The 20,800-nt window shown below is 39.4% G+C and overlaps 1 protein-coding gene and 1 long non-coding RNA gene across 2 annotated transcripts in view; both read left to right on the top strand.

Moving 5' to 3' along the window:
* Nucleotides 1-20,800, top strand: part of LOC116726429 (ephrin-A2-like) — a 109,337-nt gene that overhangs the window by 77,326 nt on the left and 11,211 nt on the right. The window lies entirely within an intron of this gene.
* LOC116726430 (uncharacterized) lies at nucleotides 2,363-20,570 on the top strand. Its single transcript, XR_004340601.1, has 3 exons — nucleotides 2,363-2,373; nucleotides 5,933-5,935; nucleotides 20,414-20,570. It is a non-coding gene; the product is annotated as an uncharacterized LOC116726430 (long non-coding RNA).

Below are 20,800 nucleotides of genomic sequence, written 5' to 3'. Positions count from 1 at the left end.
TCCAAACGTTGGATTATAAAGTCTTCAGTCTGATCCATTGGTCTCAACTCGCCATTTTTTCTAAGCACAGTTTTGTTTACAGAGACTTCATAATTTATTTTATTTGTTTTTTTGTTTTTTGTTTTGGATATTTAAAATGTCTTCCAGTTCCAGTGTTAAATGTTCGTTAGAATTTAAAGCTCGTTGTTTTTTTGAAAATGTGTTCTAACCCCATTATGCCATTATGATTATATTACTTGAAAACGTTCTAGTAGGGTTAGGGGCCACAGACTGTTTGTGCCGCTGCCATCAGGCAAGCGGTACAGGAATATACGGACTACAACAAATAGACTGAGAAACAGTTTCTTCCCCACAGCCGTCAGAGCCATTACTCCCTGCCGCCCCCCCCTCCCACACATATCATAACCTCGCAGTCACACATACATATCCCCCCCCCCACCACAGCCATATTGTTCTGCACTTTGCACTGTACATTATCTGTACTTGCCATAATTGGACTGCTGCTACTTCTTTGGTGTGGTTGAGTGCCTTTAGTTAATTTAGTTGTATATATTGTTATTATTATTATTGTGTGTTTGCTTATTTATACTGTATATATTTGACCTTTTGCACGGGAGCTGCAATGGAAATTTCGTTGAATTCTGTTCAATGACAATAAATGCTATCTATCTATCTATCTATCTATCTAGTATTGTTTATCATGATAACCACTTATTGTCCAGCAACATTTGTTGTCGCAACACGCCTATTAGTAACTTCTTTTTGATGATTACATGGCACGTGTGATGCAAAAAAAAGTTTTTCCACTGCAGTTTTGCAAAAACAACTTTTGATACTGCCAAAAAACCCAATTCATCCTAGTGCCAAAACCTTAAAATGAAAAACGTCAGATTTTTTTTAAATTGGTGTGTTTCCATTAAGCAAATGTATTTTCGCAATTTCAACTTGAGCAATTCTATGATTAATGGAAACACAGCTATTGTTAGAGTTATGTAACAAGACAAACAACTGCTGTGTGTGCGTGCGTGTGTGTTCTTTCTTGTCTTTACGGCTAAATGGGGACCATGAAAATAGTGGGGACGCTCCGGGTAACAAGGACATTTGAGTTGATCCTTCCCTTAAATGGTCCAGAGTTGGTTTTAGGTTCCAGTTTAGTCAAGTTTTGGTAACAGAGCTGGGATGTGAATTTTGTTATGTTAATGAAGGTCGTCACAAGGATAGAATAATGGTGTGTATCAGTTATGACTGACAGGTGACTGACAGGTGAGAACTGATGCTGAGGTGAGAGATGCATTGTGGGAGAGGGGGCCATGCTCCACAAATCAGTCCTGACAGACTCAACACACACACACACACGCACGCGCTCACACATGTTCTCCCTCTGTATCTAATTCCAACATGAGCCCTCTAACCGTCTTTGGAGGATTTGTCCCACAGTGAGGACCGGACAGAATGTCCTCACTGCGTTTATAAAATTTGTCCACACACACACTCAGATTGACGTGGACACACTGGTCTTGATGGACAGCTCTGATGGTTCCAGTCTTGGTCACCCCTGTGACCACGTCCCGCTCTGCTGGTTCGTCTCAATTGGTCGGACCTGCCTGCCAATCAAACGAGCCCGCAGCCAAACACGAGGCGGCCCGTCCTCCCACTCCTCCTCCTTTCTCCTTCCTCAGCTCAACTTCCTGCTGTCATCTTCCTCCTGTCCTTCTCCTCTTCATCAGCTCGCTGCACATAGCTGTTCGTTGTTCCCATGGCGTCTACACCCGGCAGCCGATCGGCGCTGATGTGGCTGGCTGAACGCAAATAGATGAACAGAAGGAAAGAGAGAGAACTCTGAGAGCTAAGGGAAGAGTCATGTATGATGTAAAATCTACTTTTTTCAGTTTTCCATCATGTTATAATGTTATTCCCTCATCAAAAACAAACCTGGAGTGATGCTTTAACTCTTTCTTTTTGCAAAATCCCTGATTGGACCTAGCTCTGCCTTCAAGCTGCAACTCCTCCCCCACTCAGCTCCTTCAGACTAGCCAGCAGCAATTAGCAAACAGCTGATGGAGCTGCTGAGCTCGTTATAGGAGCTGCTGCTCAGAGCAAGGCTGGTAAAATGTTGTTGAAGGGTTGGTAGAGGAGCCATTGTGATGACAACCTGAAGGCGGAGTTTCAGAAACGGCATGAGTTCTTAAAGAGACAGAGGTCCAATTTAAAGGTGTTAAATCAAATTATTTAAGTCATATTTGATGTATAAAGCATTTATATATGTTACCTTCAACTGAAGGTAACAGTTTCCTGATTGTGCTATAAAATGGAATGATGTTCCTGGAAAATACATAACACTGCTCCTTTAAGGAGAAATGTTAAAATAAACTTGTGCTAAATTGTGCATGTCTTTGTACTTACTGCCTCTAATAAGTTCATCTGATCTTAGAAAAACTACCCCTACCTTTCAAGGTCCTAAGGTAGTTTTATCAGCTGACCAGAGGGTTAAAATTCCAATTTGGACTGTAAATATTGCAGGATTGTGTCTTGTAAGCTTCTAAACTGTCTCAGAATGCATCAGGTTAGCTGGGTTTGGTCTCCTAGATGTAAAGGAGCTACTTTTGCCCTGAACCTTTTATTTCTGTCTCTTCTCATACCGCTATGGCAGATGGCCGCTTGTATTGAGCCTGGTTCTGGTTCTGGTTCGGATAGAGGTTTCTTTCATTAGTTAAAGGGGAGATTTTTCCTCTCCACTGTCGCCACATGCATGCTCAGTTTGAGGGATTGCAGTAAAGTCAATGACACAAAGTAATTGTCTACTTTTGAAAACTTTTTTAATCAATGTAAATAACGAACTGCACTGTCTGATAACTAATAATTAGCGTGTTGTGAATTCTCAGTATAAATAAACTGAACTGAATTATCACCTGAGATAAAACTTGTGAAGGAGAAACTGGAGCTTAACGATGAATTTCTGAAACACCTGAGGTGAGTTTTCCCTCCCCGACCCTCCGGCTTTAAACTCAGCCCCGCGGTAATGAATGCAGCGCGGAGATCTCTGCCTTGTGAAACACAGAAACTCGTTAGCATTTCAAAGCTCGTCAGGTGGTGGGGGTTTAGGTTAAACTGCTGTACGATGGGGGGCACTGGGGGACGCGGGGTTAGAACAAACAGTGATGCTGGTGACCTTCAACAAGTTTGTTTGTCATCGACTCATCAGAGGAAACGGAGACCTGCTGCAGGGGTTGAAATCATTTTTTAACCGTATTCCCCTCAGAGATCACTAATGTCCCTTTTTTATTTCTTTCCCTCTTTGTCATCGTGCCTTTGTATTTCACCGTTTCATGTATTTCTCCCCTCGTTTGGGCTCTTTCTGGCTTCTTCCCTCTTTTTTGCAGACTACTGCACTGCAAAATCACAAATTATTGCAAGGATTCTGGTCTAGTTTCTTGTTTATATATCTTAGCACAATTGAAATAAGAAAAACTAACTCACAAATAACTTTTAAGTAAGATGTTAGGAACTTGTTTTAAGTTTTAAAAAATCCTTTATATTGATGAAAAAGTTCTAGTTGCAGATGATTTAACTTATGAAATGGGAAAAATGTTTTGTTATAAGTGAAATAATCTGCCAGTGGAACTAGGACTTATTTACTCAAAACAAGCTCTTATATGTTGCTGAAAAGCTACTTGTAAGTTAGTTTTGTCTTTTATTTCAAGTGTATAAAGATATTTGCACTAGAAATTAGACCAACATTAGTATTTTTTTTTTGCAGTGTAAATGCAGCTTTACTTCCATTACTTTATTTTTATCTTTGTGCTTTTCTGCCTCCTCTGTTAAAGCTGCAAACTCTTTCTTTACATTTATCCATCTTTCTTCTGCGTATCATTTATTCCTTGCTTCTCCTTCTGTACTTTTATTTGACCTTATTTGACCTTATTTGACCTCCCGTAAGGAGGAGTTTCTGAACAGTAAGTTCTGTTATGCTTTGGTAGCTTCATGCTAATGCTAAGGAAGTCTAAGGTTGCATATAGCCGGCTTTGTTTATGCCGACTTTCTTCATCAATGGTTGAGAGGCCTATAAGAATTTTCTTTTCTTAATGTAAAACGTTTTATTCCAACATTGATAAGAAATGATCTTTATGGCAAGAGAATATCTGTTTACAAAGTCATTCTGGGACTTTCCCTCCATCACAGGACAAGAAACACGTCTAGCTTCCTTAACTTTCTGGCTGACTGATATATTGAATTAATGTGGCCTTAAATTGAGTTAGTTTTGTTTTTGTGCAGCGCCGCCTCACAGTTGAAAAGGCAGTTTTCTGAACAACACTACATCAGCACCAATACAGACGGAAAAACAGGAGGACATTTTTGCCTGAAAGAGAAATATTTTAGAAAAAGCAATGAAATGTGTCGGTTCCAAAAGAAAAAACTCAAATTTTGAGATTAATTTCAGAAAGAAAAAAAAAATTTGGAAATTTTTGAGTTTGAAAATATTTTCTTTTTCTGTCTTATTGAAATTTTCAGAAGTAAATATTTCTGACTTTTCAAACTCAGAAATTCCAAGTTTTTTTCTTGAGGATTTCCAAAATTTGTTACAAAATTTTTATTTCTTTTTCTAGCAAATTTTCAACTTATTAAATCATTTGCCAGCAGAACTAACTTTTCCAGCAACATTAAGGAAATATTGATTTAAAACAGTCTAATATTTGTTGCTGAAAAGTTCTTTGTAAGTTAGTTTTGTCTTAGTTCAAGTTTGCTAGACAAAAAAACTTAGTAAGATTTTGTGTTTTTGCAGTGCAGTTTTCACAGTTTTTTTTTTTTTTTTAAGCAGTTATGAGGCTCAGTGGCAAAACTTTAAACCCAGCAGGCTGTTGCTAAGCAACCAAAGAGTGAGAGTTAGTTGATTCCACCAACTGCCTTTTCTTCTGCCTACATCCCTGCATTCATTGAAATTATGAAATTATACGTCACATCCATCCACTTTCTAGCACCCTGGTCCCTCGTGGGGTCAAGAGGTGCTGCTGCCTCTCCAGCTACGTTTCGGGCGAGAGGCGGGGTCACCTGGACAGGTCGCCAGTCTGTCACAGGGCAACACAGAGACAGACAGGACACACAACCATGCACACACACCTAAGGAGAATTTAGAGAGACCAGTTAACCTGACAGTCATGTTTTTGGACTGTGGGAGGAAGCCAGAGTACCCGGAGAGAACCCACCATGCGCAGGGAGAACATGCAGAAAAACCCCGGGCCGGGAATCGAACCCAGGACCTTCTTGCTGAAACCACTGTGCAGCCCTACATCACATGTATTATCTTTTAATATTGAAAAACAAAATATTACAGAATGAACAAATTTACACAAAGATATCACAATTAGTGCGGACAATTTCTCATAAAGGTTAAGGACCAATTGATTTAGATGAGTTGAAATGAAAACGTTGATTTGGAGCTTAGTTACATTTTGAAAACATTTTTGAATGGAGAATATTTAACAGTGAATGTTTAGTCTCATCAGTTTTTCTGATAGCCGGCTGCTCCACAACCAAATCAGTTTTCCACTCTGACCCATTTCTTCCCACCTTCCCAACGCCACATAATGAAAATGAACAGGAAAAACTGGAAGTAATCCAATCAGCCGTGGAGCGGTGACATGTTTCAAACCGAGCGGGTCGCATTTCCTTCGTCTGCTGTAAACTCTATGAAATTAGTCTAAACTGTCTGTAAGCTGATTTCTAAGGAGGCAGTGGGTTGGAGGGGGCAGTTCGTAATTCCAGGATTTTCTCCAGCACAAGTGTGAAGTGTGACGTGTAATGGCAGCCGGCCGCGGCGGCACTGAGCCGACATCAGGCCGGAGTTAATAGAGGCGATAAAGAGTCTGCCAGCTGGCAGGAGAAACCTCCTCGTCTTCCTCGCTGAGCGCTGATCGCTCTGAAATACTCCAGAGAGAGAGTCATGTTCACATTCAAAACATTTCCAGGATGTTCAGATCAGGAACGACCACTAAATTATCCTTCTCCACTAAAACGTAGAAACCAAATTCCCAGCATTAGAGTCCAGAGAAGTAAAAGTGAGGAGCTGTTGGTTTAAGATTGACTCGATCAGCAGGAGGGAGTCTGTTAGAGGGTCTATTAGTCCCAACTAATTGTCTTTGTTTGAAGGTTTTTCTTTCCGATGAGAGAGTTATCCAACTGGAAGCGGCATGCTAACCCCCCGCCGCCACCGCTGCCCTAAAGGGGAGCACGGGGTTTCCTTCCTCTTCATTCTGTTGCAGATTTAATTTTAAACCTGAAAAACTTTGAGCAGGGATGCAGATATTGATCAGCAGGCTGCCGACTGATTGGCTGATTTTCAAATAAACCGGTCAGACTCCTGTTGGGTTTTGGTTTCAGCTGGGTCACCATCACCGGTTTTTCAGATGGAAATGAGAGATACATTCGTTAAAATGGTTTTTGATCGTTTTTTAACCTCAAAGTTAAAGTTGATAGTTTTTTGTTTTTTTTTAAATATGCAGGTTTTGGGCTTCAGTTCAGCTGAAAATTGGTGATTAGAACATCCAGGGCTGTCACAATAAGCAATTAATCAAGTACTGCTTGATAAATTCAAACAAACTCAATAATTTCCATTTGAATGATTTATCATTTTTATCTTTTGTCTCTTTCTACTAAAAACTGGATGACAAAAGTCTTCAGTCTGGTGTTTTGGTCTCAACTAACCCTTTTTTGAAAGATAATTTTGTTTACAGAGACTCAATAATTAATATTATTTGTTGTTTCTGTAGTTTTGTTTATTTATTTTGGATATCTAACATGTCTTCCAGTTCCAGTGTTAAATGTTCATTAAAATTGAAAGTTTATTGATCTTTGAGAATATGTTCTTTAAAAATCCTCTCAAAACAACATTATCGTTTATCGCAATAACATATTTATCGTCCAGCAGAATTTGTCTATGTGGTGTGCTGATGTATTTTCCTTCTGTCAATTGCATCCTCTCTCCCATCAGTTTGTCTAAAAATGTATCATCAATGCCTCTAGTTAGGCATAAGGACACTAACTAGAATTAAATGACTCTCAAAATAAAAGTCAAGACTTTCCAGAATCACCTTCAATCAGCTGAAATTTTACCTGCCAGTTTTTGGAGAAATATCTCTTGTCTACATCTGGGCAAAATACCAAATGTTTTGTCCAAATGTTTTTGCAAGAAAACGGATTTGAACTTTCCAGCAGTGGAAGGCTTTTCCAAATGCACTAATAGTGGAGCTAATTTTTCATTTGACGCTTTGGCACTTTTGCTAACTTTGACTCTTTTTCATATAGATTCTAAAGTTCTGATTTACTTGGTTGTTTTGTAAACTTTCAGTTGAATAAAGTTTAATGTCTGCATTGGTTATTGTCTGTTTAGAATTCTTCAAGTTGTTAGACGTTATATTCATGCTCTTATTTTGAAGTCTGCTTACAGAGCAGTTCCGTTTCCTCTCCTCATGTCTTCGTACAGAAACAAAATAAAACAGGAAATGAACATAAATACTGTCAAAGTAGATGGGTGTAAAGTTTGATTTGAAGTTAGCGCTTTAGCGTTAGCTTCCACTAAATACTGTGTTGGTATAGCGCTTTAGCAGAAGCAATGTTTCTGATTAGCATTTTAGGTTTAGTGCAGCTAACATTTTAGTTAGCAGGGCCCTTGACTGCTTTTCAGATTATTTTTCTTAGTGGATAATTAATAGTACAGTAACTTGTAATTTCCATGAAAGTTTCATAAAAGTATGTATAATTTTCTTGAAAGTACCTGGAAAATCCTGACAGTATGTTTGGGAAAGACCACAGAAAGTTTCTAAAAGTACAATCCTGGAAAGTTTTAAAGAGTAACATAAAATCTCTCATTGGTAACAAGAATCAATAGATTTCAATTCTCTAAACAAACTGAGGGCCAGTTCCAGGAGCATTTTTCTAGCTGAACAGGCTGAACGTTTACCGATAAATTGGTTCTGACGGGATGAAACGGCGTAACAACATCCGAATTCCTGGACCGGAACCACAAAACCTGGAACTAATCAAATGCTGCCGCCAGAACATTTCAGAAGAGAAGAAAAATTATTCATAAAACCTGGAGACGGACAAAAGGCCAAACTGAAAAGTTTTTAAAGACTCTTAATGGTTATAATTCAGGAATAATCAGATTTAGAGGTTTATGAATATTGTAACAAATTGAAACAGAAGATGTAAAGTTATAACAGATTTAATATAGAAGTCTTTAAAAAAGTTCAGAGTATTTACTTAATTTTGCTATCAGAATGAAAAAGTTTTGATTTATTCCTGTTTCACTGATCAGTCGAGTAAAATGAGTTTTATGCAGAGTTGCTCCATTTTCATGTAAAATGTATTATTTTCTCAGACACTTTTCTGTCATTTCTCTGCTGTGACGGTTGATGAAACTCCCTCGCTCTGCCTCTGTCGCTCCTCCAGGACTCAGAAATAATCTGCTGCGACGTTTTTAACATTTAAACATGTTTCCTGTCACAACTTCTCATATTCTGTGAGAATTTTGTCTTGTTTGTTTGAATTTTAGCGGCTCTCGACCCTCCTCCTCCTCCTCCTCATTGTGTGCTTTCCACTTTTAAAAAATCCCTGATTGACAGGAGTAGAGATAATAGAGCTCCAGGCGGGGTGCTGGGGCCAACAGGGGCCACCTGACCCACATGACAGACGGGATGGGGGGCTCCTCAGGGCTGTGTGTTCGGATCTGACAGGCTTCACCTCTCAGATCAGGAAACAAAGCAGCAGCAGCCTCTTATTGTTTTTATTGTCTCCCACTGAGGAGGGGAGGCTTGTGGGGGAGGAGCAGGGTCAACAATAGGGGATGGCAGAGGGTGATGGGGCATTTTTACATGAGCTCACCTTCTATTGCCAGTTCTGTGCCACTGTCCTTGTGTGAGCAAAATTCACATTTAGCTTGTTTTTGTTCTTCCATTTGGGTCTCAATACTTCTAAAAACACCCCAAGTGCTTAAAAAACCCATCCAGCTGTATTCTGGAAATAAGCTCAAGTTTTTTGGTGCCTGGAAGATGAGCTGATTCAAAAACCTTCTGAATGTGACGTCACAAATCAGCAGGCACTGCCCGTTACCTAGCAACCCCAGCAGAGCCCAGACCCGTTACCTAGCAACCCAAACAGAGTTCCGTCTGTTAGGCCAGCTGTTTTTTACCTACAGAAGCACCAATCCACTTTTGTTTTTAACTTCAGATACCAATACAGATAAGAGGTTTATTTTTGGCCAACTTACCGCCAAACTAACAAAATTAGCTTAGCTAATGTAGCCTTTATCTGCAAGCTAAGGTAGACATGTAGCCTACCAAGATGGCGGTTCTTGTGGGAACTATGTATAGCTTCACAAGCTTGGTCAAACATGTAAAAATAAACTGCACCAAACTTTCTTTCAAATGGCTCAGAAAGTGCCATTAGGAATTCTAAATATGATGTAAAATAAATAATGCATGGCTTCACTCGGAGCACAAAGTGTAGAATTAGACCGAATAGATTGGACGCATTGTCATTGATACCCAATCTGGAATTTCTTTCAATATCAGGACTGATATTGATATTGGATCGGTTCATCTGTAGCTGTATTCACTGTACAATGGCTGCTGGAAAAGACAAGTGTTTTGTTGATGACTTACCATCCAGAAAACACTTGCTGCATTCTCGTTGGTTGTGCAGGAGGCTCTACTAATACTTTTCAAAGACGTACGGTTGTATAATTGTGTATGTGTTTGCAGCCATTTTCACGTGCGAGTGAAATCAGTTTCTTCTCTGATTTTAAACATTTAAATCATAAAGACGTCTTTGAGCAGAGCCAGACCAAAAACGGATCAGTGTGAGAGCAGCACACACTGCCGACTATGGTCTAGTCACACACACACGCCTGGTGTGGAGTTCATCATGGGTCACTGTGGTAACCGCAGCCAAGAGCCCTGGTGTCATTTTACAGTCAACATGTGGCTGCTGCTGTGTAACATGTTCAGTTAACACGATCTGACATTTTTGGAATAATACAGCGGTGAGGAATCCTTCAACTCCGACGCGGCCGGTCAGGACTGCAGCGCTGCTAACATCTCCTGTTGGAGGATTTATGGCTCAACCGCCACCTTACTGATATCATGCTGGACTCCATTTTGCTTTCATGACTGTCTTAAATCTTCGTGGCGTAGATTCAACAACATGTCGGAAACATTCCTCAGGGATTTTGGTACAGCGAGGAGACGGGACACTTTGGCAGTGCATTTATCCCAGCATGTAATGTCTGTTATGGAAGCTTTCTGCTTTGTGATGTTCTGTAAAAAAACCGGACCGTTCACCGCCGAAGGAGCGCGCTCGGCTTGTAGACAGTGTTGCTCCGCATACGTCAACCAGCAGCCAGAATCTGCATTTCTATTGATCATATGACTGCGCAGTTTGATATTTGGAAAAGAAATTATTTTATGTAATGTAGTGTCATTTCACTCCACACCACAAGGTGGAGCTGCCAATAAGAAGTGACATAAACACTAGGCTGATTGAGGATGATGTTGTGAAGAATACATCGCAGATCTGTGCTGCTTCATTTTCTGATTTGCTTAGTGGAAAAAAACAGCAGTTAAAAAAAAATTAGTTTTTTTGGCGCTAGGATGAGGTGGTTTTTTAACTAATTAATATTAATTAATTTATTTTGTAAAAAACTTTTTTTTGCGTCACACAAGTCAGGTGATCAACAACCGGATTTTACTACTGGTGGAAACAACCAAGAAGAAGATGACAGGAAGCGGCAGAAGCACGATGGCGCCGCAGGTTTATTAATCACTTATCATATGAACTAACTTATTCACGTGTGATTTTAATTGCTTTTCTTATTTAGTGGAAACACCACAGTTGTGTTTTTCTGACATTAGCGGAATATAAATAAACTTTTTCACATTTCAACTCACTTTATTTTGGTAAATTGTCAACATTAAAAACAGAAAACAAAAAAATAACAATAAACAAACCCATAATTTACCAAAAAAGGAACAGGCTGAAGCCAAAGCTCATACTTGCCTACCCTATTTATATACTTAGCAGTCTACCAAGATATCTTCACAATACACATAAACATCTACATAACGGCGCACATTTGTAGCGGAAGCTTTTGACGTAGAGGCATGACGAATATTCAGAGAGGCTCATCATCGGGCCTCTAATGTTATTACAATATAATGAAACTGTAAAATGGCTAATATTACCTCCTGAATGGAAACATTGCTGCATTTATTCTGTTCGGTTCTGTTTTAATGTGAAATGTGTCGTAATCGCAGACGGCCAGTTAGCAGCAGCGCTACTGCGACGTATTTTTACTCAAGTAAAAGTAAAAAGTAATCATCTAAGAAATGAATCAAGAGTGAGAAAGTATTTGGTAAAAACTCGACTCAACTAGTAAGTTGATGAAAAAATCTGTTGTTTAATATTTAAAAATTACATCATCACATGAACCAAAAAGTAAAATTATGTGAAATTTTTGTATTTTAAAGATCAAAATGAAAATAATTAGGCTAAAGGAATATTTTTCAAAATGAATCTCTTTAAATATAAAATGCAGGAAACTTTAACAAAGTAAGATTTTACTAAGTTGTTGGGATGGAAATAATAAAATGATGGAATATTTTTTACTTTATTATCCGGAGTAAAAATCAGAAAGACAATAAATGCTATTTATCTAATTCCTCAGTAATATTACATATTTTCCTGTAATTATTGTAAATCTTCTCTGTTTGTTGAAGCAGGTCTGAACGAAAAGCTCTGCCAGGCAGAGAAACACATGAGTTTTATATAAAGTGATGAGATCCTAAGCCTGGGAATCAGGCTGGTTCCCAGGCTGCTGGGAAAAACAACGTCCCACCTTGTGCATGAAACCCAAACAGCTTTAACTTGGTGGGAATATACAGAATAATCATATAGCAATACAACTAGCAGGTGTAACCTTATTGTAATTTTTCCACATCATTGTGTTATCTTGACTCTGTGGGGAACGTTAGCATCTTCCTCTGCTCTGGTGGAAAAACTAACAGCAGCTGTTTAAATGAAGTGGTGAAGTTGGAAATGTTATTTCATCCCTCCTGGTTTGCTTGGATTTTGATTGGGCGACGTCGTGTGAGGCAAAGGGTGAAGGTTTCTCCTTCCACAGGCCCGGATAAGACCCGGTGTGTGTTCAGCTGGGAGGATCAGGTGTTCACGCGGCAAATCAGATAGTTTTGTCTGGCAGCTTGTAGCTTCTTGTCTGAACCAGGAGGAAACACTGCGGCCATTGTAGGCCAGCCTTGTCAGTGCAGAGTCACGTTACATTAACACACAATGGAGAGGCGAGTATCTCCAGAGGGCATCGATCATGTGACTGCAGGGCAGAAATAATAAAGCTGCTCTCTCCGGCTGCTGTGGGAAAATCCTTCTCCATCATTAACTCTAATTCAATAACTGCAGAAATGTGGTTGCATGATGTCATGCATCGCCGTTCGGATATTCTGGGGAAACTTCGGAGGAGTTCAAGCTGCACTGAGCAACATGTTTTCATTTCACTCTGCTGGCACAACTTGGTTGTGCATTTGATATGTTTAGCCTTTTTACAATAACCGAAGGTAACATCGTTAGTTGAATATGCTGTAAAATGGGACTATGTGCCTGGAAAACACTTGAAGGAGAAGTGAGCTGTGCTCTCGTACATTTTAAAAGCGCTGGATAGATTCGTTCTCTTTACATTATAATTTGGTTTCCTGGTTGATTTTGGAGAAACTTCAAGTCCCAAACTCAAAGAAAGAATCAGTAACTGTCCTGGGTGCCAGGAGCAATCAGATGAAATGTTTCCACGCTTCGGCCACTTTCTGCAGGAAGGATTTTAACGGGTTCCTTACTGGAAATGAAAACTATAAATATATAAAAATGTTGGAAAACATTGAATTGAAACCCTGATGAGATTGTGACTCTTCTGACTCCTTATTCTGATCTCCAGTCACTCAGATGGAGGGCTGAAACTATTGATTGTGATTAATTGATTATTGAAATAATCATCAACTAATATAGTAATAGATCAATCAGACTAAAAAAAAAGATCTGCTGAAAGAACGATACACTAAGCGCAGTAATTAAACCAAAACTGCAGAACAAATAAATATATTTTCCTGGTTTCCTGTAAAAATAACTCTTATAGCCCATCACCTTTTGCTATCCAATTAATAATCAATAAGTAGATCAGCCCTGCACTGTGCTGATGGTAAGTCAAGCAGAAACTGATTTGTTTTTCACATTCACTAGAGGAATGTTGTTGCATTTTAGGTGATAAAAATTAATTAGTTGTTTTTACTGTTAATAATGTACAAAAAAGGTAATTTAATAAAAAATCTGCAGCATGTGGCAACTGTTCAATCTGCTGATTAATCGAATCAAATAATCGATTAATCAGATGACAAAGATTAATTAAACATATTTTTAGAAGAAAAATGTCTTTAAGGCTTTAGGTGTTTTATGGTAATAGAAATCTTCAGGGTTTAAACTGAAATCTGTGTTTTATTCAGATTCTTTCCTATTTAAAGTTTTCCTTCCTGAGCCGTTCTGGTTTAGTAATTTGGCACCATGCGTTCTGGGTTGGTTCTGGGTTGGTTCTGTCATGGTTCGGCCTAAACATGGCCAGCAGTCTCTCTTTGATACTCTGGGTTGGGCCCGTATCTGGAGTCCAGACCACCTGAGCAGAATGAACCTGGTTTCTCACTCTTTGGTCCCATTAGCGGCGCGTTGACGCTCCCTGAACCGGACCGTCATTAATCTGTCAGCAGCCGGTCTCTTCTGCTCACGTTGGAGAGCCTTTGTTATCTCCGCCCTGTCCGGGACGCTGATAAATGACCTTGACCCGACCCCCATCGGCTCGTGACCTGGATCTAATCCACCTGACCTTCAGAGACCGGCCCAGATTAAATCATAAATCACACCGAGGGGTGCTGGGAGTTCTGGCATCATAGCAGTGAATGGAAATTAAATGGATTTACGTCGATGTAAGAGCAGAGGAAACATGCTGCTGCAGCAGAGATGCAGCAAAACAAAGTAGAAAAAAAACTAGATCAGGCAGATCTGTTCAGCCTAGTTCTATGATTTGTGCTCTGAGCTTTTTAAAATTTATTTTTCATTATACTTAGAATTATAATTGCACTTTCTGAACCACTAAAAGGTTTGTTTCAGTTTATTTTTACACATTTGACCAAGATGCTCATTCTGCTGTTTCTGTCAGTTTCAGTTTCTTATTTATTTTGCGTTTGCTGCTAACTGACCGACTGACCAAATTAAAGTTGTTTTACATGTTGGACCAAAACTTGAGGCTAAACTTGATTTCAGTGTGATGTGCTGGTGCAGCGTCATCAGATAAAAAAGAAACGTTTTCAGTCAGGTCAGATGTTTTTCAGTATCGGCTCGGTATCAGCCGATACTGAACCTCAGGTATCGGTACCGGAAGTGGAAACTGGATCGGTTCATCCGTAGTTTTTGCTCGGGTTTGGTTCAGTAGTCCTTCGATATTAAAATACTTTTCCAGACTCCAGTTTTCATACTTATCAGTTTATTTATCACAAATATCTTCTGTGTTCAGAGGAGGCATTTTGATAGCTGTCAGGTTTTAAATAAAAAAAAACGGAGATGAGGGTGAATGAAGGATAGATGAACACATGACTAATGGAGGGATGAATGTAGCGCCGTAATGTTTGACAGGTTTCTTCCTGATTTATCTGATGTAATTGTAGTTCTGGTTTATCCCATAATTTTTATGACTTATTCCTAATCTGCAATAAGATTTCTTGTAATTTCCATCTGAATCTGATTCAAAATGGCCGAAGTTTTGTTTGTTCTGGTATTTTTTTATTTATCTAGTTTTGCATTCAGCTGGTAGTTTCTAGATTGTGCTGAAATTATTTGCTGTAACTTCTAGTTTGTTCTCCATCATTTTACTCCTGTATTCTGATGCTGTAACTGATGTTTTGACGTTTGGCCCAGTAAAGTTTCAGTTCATGTTGTTTTGACTCAGAACCACAGCAGCTGGAGACGGAGCCGATGATGAAGTTCTGGTCCCAAATCAAACCGAGTCCAACAGACTATCAGGAGTGAAAACTCTCAGTCCTATTTTGATCCTTTATTTCTTTATTCCTTTATTTATTACACAGGTATTTTCTTGGTTTTGTTTTACTTTGGGATATTGCTTCACTTCACTTTTCCACCCTTTAGTCCTGAATTCATCAAATATTTGATGTTTTAGCCGTTAATGTTCCATGTTCTTGTCTTTAGTCCTAGTTTGCAGTAGTAATTTCTGTTAATTGCTGCTGTTTAGTGATGTTTTTGGCCTTGACACATCAGTCTGCAGTGTTTGGTACTTTGTTCCTTCTGCTTGAGCTCCAGTATCGCCGGACGTTTCGTTTTCTGCTGCTTTTTTGCTGATTCTTGTTCGCTTTTTCAGTCTCTGGTTTTAAACTTAATTTCCTGACTCCTCCGTCAGTCTTTCAATCAATTAATCAACCAATCTCTGGTCCTCTAAAGATGATGCTAATGCTGATGGAGGTGGTGACCCCGGTCACCCAGCTGAGACGGACAGAGAGCCTCGGTCCATTAGAGTGATGAGTAATGATGTGAGAACCGAGGGGGACAGAGTTCAGTGAACGCATCGCCTCCCCTCCCAGCTGTTAGCGTCACCCAATCCTTCAGCTAACCGAGTTAGCATGCACTTTGCTAATGGTGTTAGAAAAGACAAAGAGGGCGCGGCGGAGGAGAGAAGCATCTCGCTGTCCTCTCTCATCATCAGGATCGTTTTCATTCAGCAGGATGTTTCTTCTTTGATGCTCCAGCTGCTCTCATCCACCAACCCCAAACTCAATCAGGACGCCACTGATGCTGCATTCAGGTCAGATGGGAATAATCAGCAGCGAGGATCCTCTGAAGTCAAAGTGTTTTTATGATGATGCGGTTTTAAGGGAACCATTTGGACCATAAAATAACTCCTTTGTGTGTTTGTCAAGGTGGTGAACTTCCAGAAATTTTCTAAAGTTACTGGGCAAAAGTTTTAAATCTTATGATTCTTGATGTTTTCATGTCAAGGAATCAAACTTTCTTGATCAACAAGTTTTCAGACTTCCTAAAACTATTTTGCCATTTTCCTTTCGCCAATATTCTGGAGGATTTTTAAGGCCTTTTTCCCCCGGATAGTTTGGTCAACTCCAAAATTACAACATCTTTTGTGGTTCTCTTTCTCTCTGCTCTGAGTCAAACCAACCTGTTCCCCTCCTGGCCTGTGGGGGCGCTGCACCAAGAACCACTGAAGGAAACGACACAAAAACCTCTAAAGACACTGAGAGCAACTTCCTGTTTCACCAGATGGAAACAAGATGGAGGCGTCAGATTTTAGTGTTGGAGGATTTCTCTTTAGTCTTTGGCTGAAGACCAGGAGCCATTTCTGCTGCTAGCGCTAGGCTAGCACATTAGCTTTGGTTGTATTTACCCAGAATGCCCTGCGCTGTAGTCCACTTCCTACTTTTGTAGCGGTTACCATTATTAATGTACAAGTTGTGGATTTATTGCTTTGATTAAAAACGAATACTCTGGTAATTACATGCAGACCTGTCTGACACGAACACATTCCCGCTTGAAATAATAGTTGGTAGTAACTTCCTCCTCTCTGTTTGCCTTTATTTTTATAAGTTTGGATCATAATTTTTCAGTCAGGCTTGATTTTTTTTTTCTTCTTTTTTATCTTTTGGGATATGTTGAAAATAACCAAGAGGCTTTTTCAATATTTAGTGTAAAAAAAAATAGGCTAACTTTCTTCTTCAAAATTTTCCAAGCATATTTTATGATTTTCTTTGACCTGATGTTAGCTTAAAAACATTTTTCAGTTCTCCTTTAATTAATAATTACATATTTTCTTTCATCTGTTGAGCTTCTGTCAGCTTTAAATAAACATTTTTAAAGTTTTCTGGAGTTTGGCTTGATGTAACCAAGCCACAGACCTTAAAGTTTCTGTAGTTAACAGCACAATCAAAGTGATTTAATAGGTGTTTAATTTGATGCCAATAAACAATGATTAGTTTCATCACAGACATGTCAAAATGTATAAATCTAACGGTTAATGTTTTGGTTCCACGTCGCTCGAGCTGAATCTGAAACAAGCTGTGATTAACCAGCTTCGATCAGCTAATCAGGACCAAAACAAACCAAATCAGCGCGAGCAAACCTCATTACCAAAATCTAAATTGGCCCCGTTAATTGGACGGCCTCCACTCCCTCCTCTGCTGCTTCAGCAACTTTAACGGCGCCGTCGTTTTCCTGAACGTCGTGAATATTCAAAGAGACGTGAAGTTTGATTAGTTTGCTTTGGTGAGATCGATTGTTGCATCTGTCAGAGTAAGAAAATCTGTGTCTTTGTGCTAAATTATGCTAATTATACATCAACAGTGCAGCGGAGCAGCTGTGAGGAGAAATCATCAGGAAACAAAATCACTTTAAAAGTTTAAACTTTCTCTGCAGTTTGTCATGGATCCTCCAGTTTCTACGTCTCTGTAAAACTTTAAACCGTTTGGATAAATAAAATAAACCAGAACATCGTAACATGAACATCTGGAGCAGACGGGTTTTTCTCCCTACTTTCAGCTATATAAATCTCAGCTTGAGTATTCTCACCATGTTTCACCAGTTTGCAGGAACCCGGGTCAGAACAAATCAGACTTCACCTGGATATTATCTCAACCAACTCCCACTGGGTCAGAACCAGAAACAACAACCTGAAACATTCTCATTGGAGCAGATTTGTTCTCATTAAAGACATTTTTAAACACCAACTGATCCATTAAAACATCAGAGTAATCTCATTCTGCTCATGAACCATCAGCAGCGGCGCTCCGCAGGGTGCCGTTCTCGGCCCACTCAATGTCTCCCTGCAGGTGATTGATCCGGATCGGATCCAGACCAAACAGACTGTCTGGGATCAACAGATTGAAACCAGGCAGGAGTTTGCTCTAATTCAACCATATCATCTTTTTTGTAAAAAAAACAAAACAAAAACCTTTATATATTTACTTTAACTTTATATATTTACAAAAAAGAAAAAAACGTTTTTGTGTGTACAAACTTTTATGAATTAAGTAGAGCTGGGACTTTAACGAGTTTATTTTTATTTAATTACATAGATTTTAATGCTTTAAAAATTACGCCTGGAACCTTAGTATTGTGTTTCTGGTACGCCTGTATATCTGACGCACAAGTGACATCCAGTAACAAGATGTCACTTGTTCGCTGGTTTTATGTTTCTTTATTCAGTGAATTAAGTATCTGATTTCAACTGTCCATATTTACAAAAAGGACAATAAATAAACCTTTAAATAAACTTACCAACAATTTCTCAGCTAAGAGAGATAAAAGACTTTATTTCATTTTTGTCACTTCTGGCAAAGACGTTTAAAACCCATAAATAAATTTTTTATTGCAGGATCTCACATTTCTGAAAAGGTCAAAACCACATTTATTCAGTGATTTACTCTAATTCCTGTTTAAGTTGGAATTTATTTGTGCAAAAACTCCCTGGTCATAACAAGGTGCACTGTAAAAGTTGACCTCTCAGTATATTTTATGTGTTTTTTGTTCTGTGATTGCATAAAATGGTCAGATTTATGTGTCGGTAAGGAGGAAGTCGTGGTGTTGAATTATTTTATGCGGGTCTGAGAGATCTGGCGTCCAGTTTTCAGACGTTACTACCAGCAGGGGAATGATTTAGGAAATGCAGGCCGTGTAAAACTGCCTCCTCTCGAGCTCAAACAGGAAATCTGGACTTGGAACATGTTTAGCTGGTCTAAGATTTAAGTTCTGCGGACTGGAACCGGGTTTTCCGCGTCACAGCGGGGGAACGAAAAGCGAGGCTTCAGCTCAAACCCGCAACACTTCCAGGCGGAGACGTGGTTTAAGGTTGCAGTAATGAAACCGCCGCCTCCCGTCGTCTGCAGGGACCGGCGCAGCGCCAAGGGAGCGCTTGTTTTCCCTCACCTTGAATCTCACATGGGTGGAGTTCCTGTTTTCCAGCCTCATTAGTTTCTGTCTTTGTGCCTCTGGAGGTTTAAGAGTTCAACCTGCAGTTACAGTTAAAACTGCAGTCGGAAACGCCGTCGTTACATGTTGATGCGTCTGAGCTGAAGCCTCCAGAGGAACCTGCAGAACGGATTCCTGTCAGCTGTTTCATCAGGGACACTCTGTGGAGTTTAACCTTTGACCTGTCCATGATGTGTGTGGGGAAAAGGTAGAAAATGGAGGAAACTAACTGGTTATAGTTGAAGTTTTGGTCTCCTCTTGTAGTGTTTATTTATAAGTGCTTTGTTTTTTCTGTCTGTCTTGTTGTTTTAGTGAAATTTAACCGTTTCTGATTGACGATGGGTTTTAGATGTCTACTGCTGTTTGCATCCGTTTCATTTTGTTTTATTTGTTTTATCTCCTGGAGTTTTCCCGCCGCCTCTGAGCGGTTCTGAGCGGCCGGCGCCGGCAGGAAGCAGGTCCAGCTGGTAGCCGCGTCTCCCTTCTGTAAACAGCAAATCGCTCTGATAAACGGCGTGCTCTGATTAATCGCTGCCTCTCGGGGAAACACACACACAGCCAGCCGCTGATCAATTGTTTCCATGTGTGCAGTTTGGAGCTGTGCGCGCTGAACTCTGGGATGGATTAACCTGGAGTCAGAAAGTTTTTTTTTATCGCCTCGCTTTCATGTCGTCTGCAGGCTCATGTTAGAAACATGAAGCTGCTGCAGACCTGAAATGTTTCAGTGTGTGTTTTTATTTTCAGGAAACGGTAAAACATGAAAGCAGGAAGTCGGCGTTATGGTTCTCGTTGCGTTACATCACGGGTTATTTAACGGGACTGGAAGTGATTGATTAAATAATCAGTTTCAGGTCCGACCACTAATTATTCAGCTTGACCTTAAAATCAAATTTTAAGGTCATCAGCAAATTTAACTTGATGAATCTCAGGAAATCATCTCAGGTCATTCACGCTCTGCTAGGAAAAACTCAACTGTATTTTTTCCCTCTACTTGTTTAGTTTTCTTTAGTTTTTCTTGTGTCCTTTGGAATAATAGAAGTGTACAGAAATTGTAATTTTTCTATTTTTTTCTGTTCTTCTATCTTGTTAGAATAAACATTTTACATGAGAAAATCAAAAGAAACAAACTACGTTTCAGCTTTTCTTTTCCTTATTTTTTCTTCTTGTCCTTTTAGAAGGAAAAAAACATTTTAATATTACAATCTCCATTTTATTTCTTTTTTCTTCTTTTTTCCCTCCACTTGTTCTGTCCTTCACTTTTTCCTTCTCTCCTTTTTTAAGACTTGTCAAAAGGAAAAAATGTCAACAATAAATATACATTTCTGTTAAGTTTGTAAATATCTTTTTCTTTTATATACTCATTATTATCTTTAAGAATGGAGAGATTTCTGTTCTTTCTTTAAGTATGTGTTTCTTGGAGTGATGTTTTACAGGAAGCAACAAGTATTCTAAAATTGGGAGCAGATACTAGATGGTCTGCAGCAAGAGTGATAACTGACGTGGCAGAATAAACAATGGATGATTAAGGGTCGAAGTTTATTCACCAGAGACAGAGGAACTGTACATGAGACCACGGAAACGCAAGACACCTCATTGTTCTGTGGGATCATCAGTTCCTGCATCATTTCTACAGAAGGAAGTAAACAAGAACTCTGAATATTGCGCTCTACATGACGGCAGCTTGTGGGTGCAACATACCTGTGATTCAAGAGAACAG

This window comes from Xiphophorus hellerii, chromosome 9, assembly GCF_003331165.1.
Source record: "Xiphophorus hellerii strain 12219 chromosome 9, Xiphophorus_hellerii-4.1, whole genome shotgun sequence".
In the NCBI taxonomy this organism is placed as follows: domain Eukaryota; kingdom Metazoa; phylum Chordata; class Actinopteri; order Cyprinodontiformes; family Poeciliidae; genus Xiphophorus; species Xiphophorus hellerii.
The sequence above is the reverse complement of the archived record's forward strand: the minus strand, read 5'-3'. Positions and strand labels throughout refer to the sequence as shown.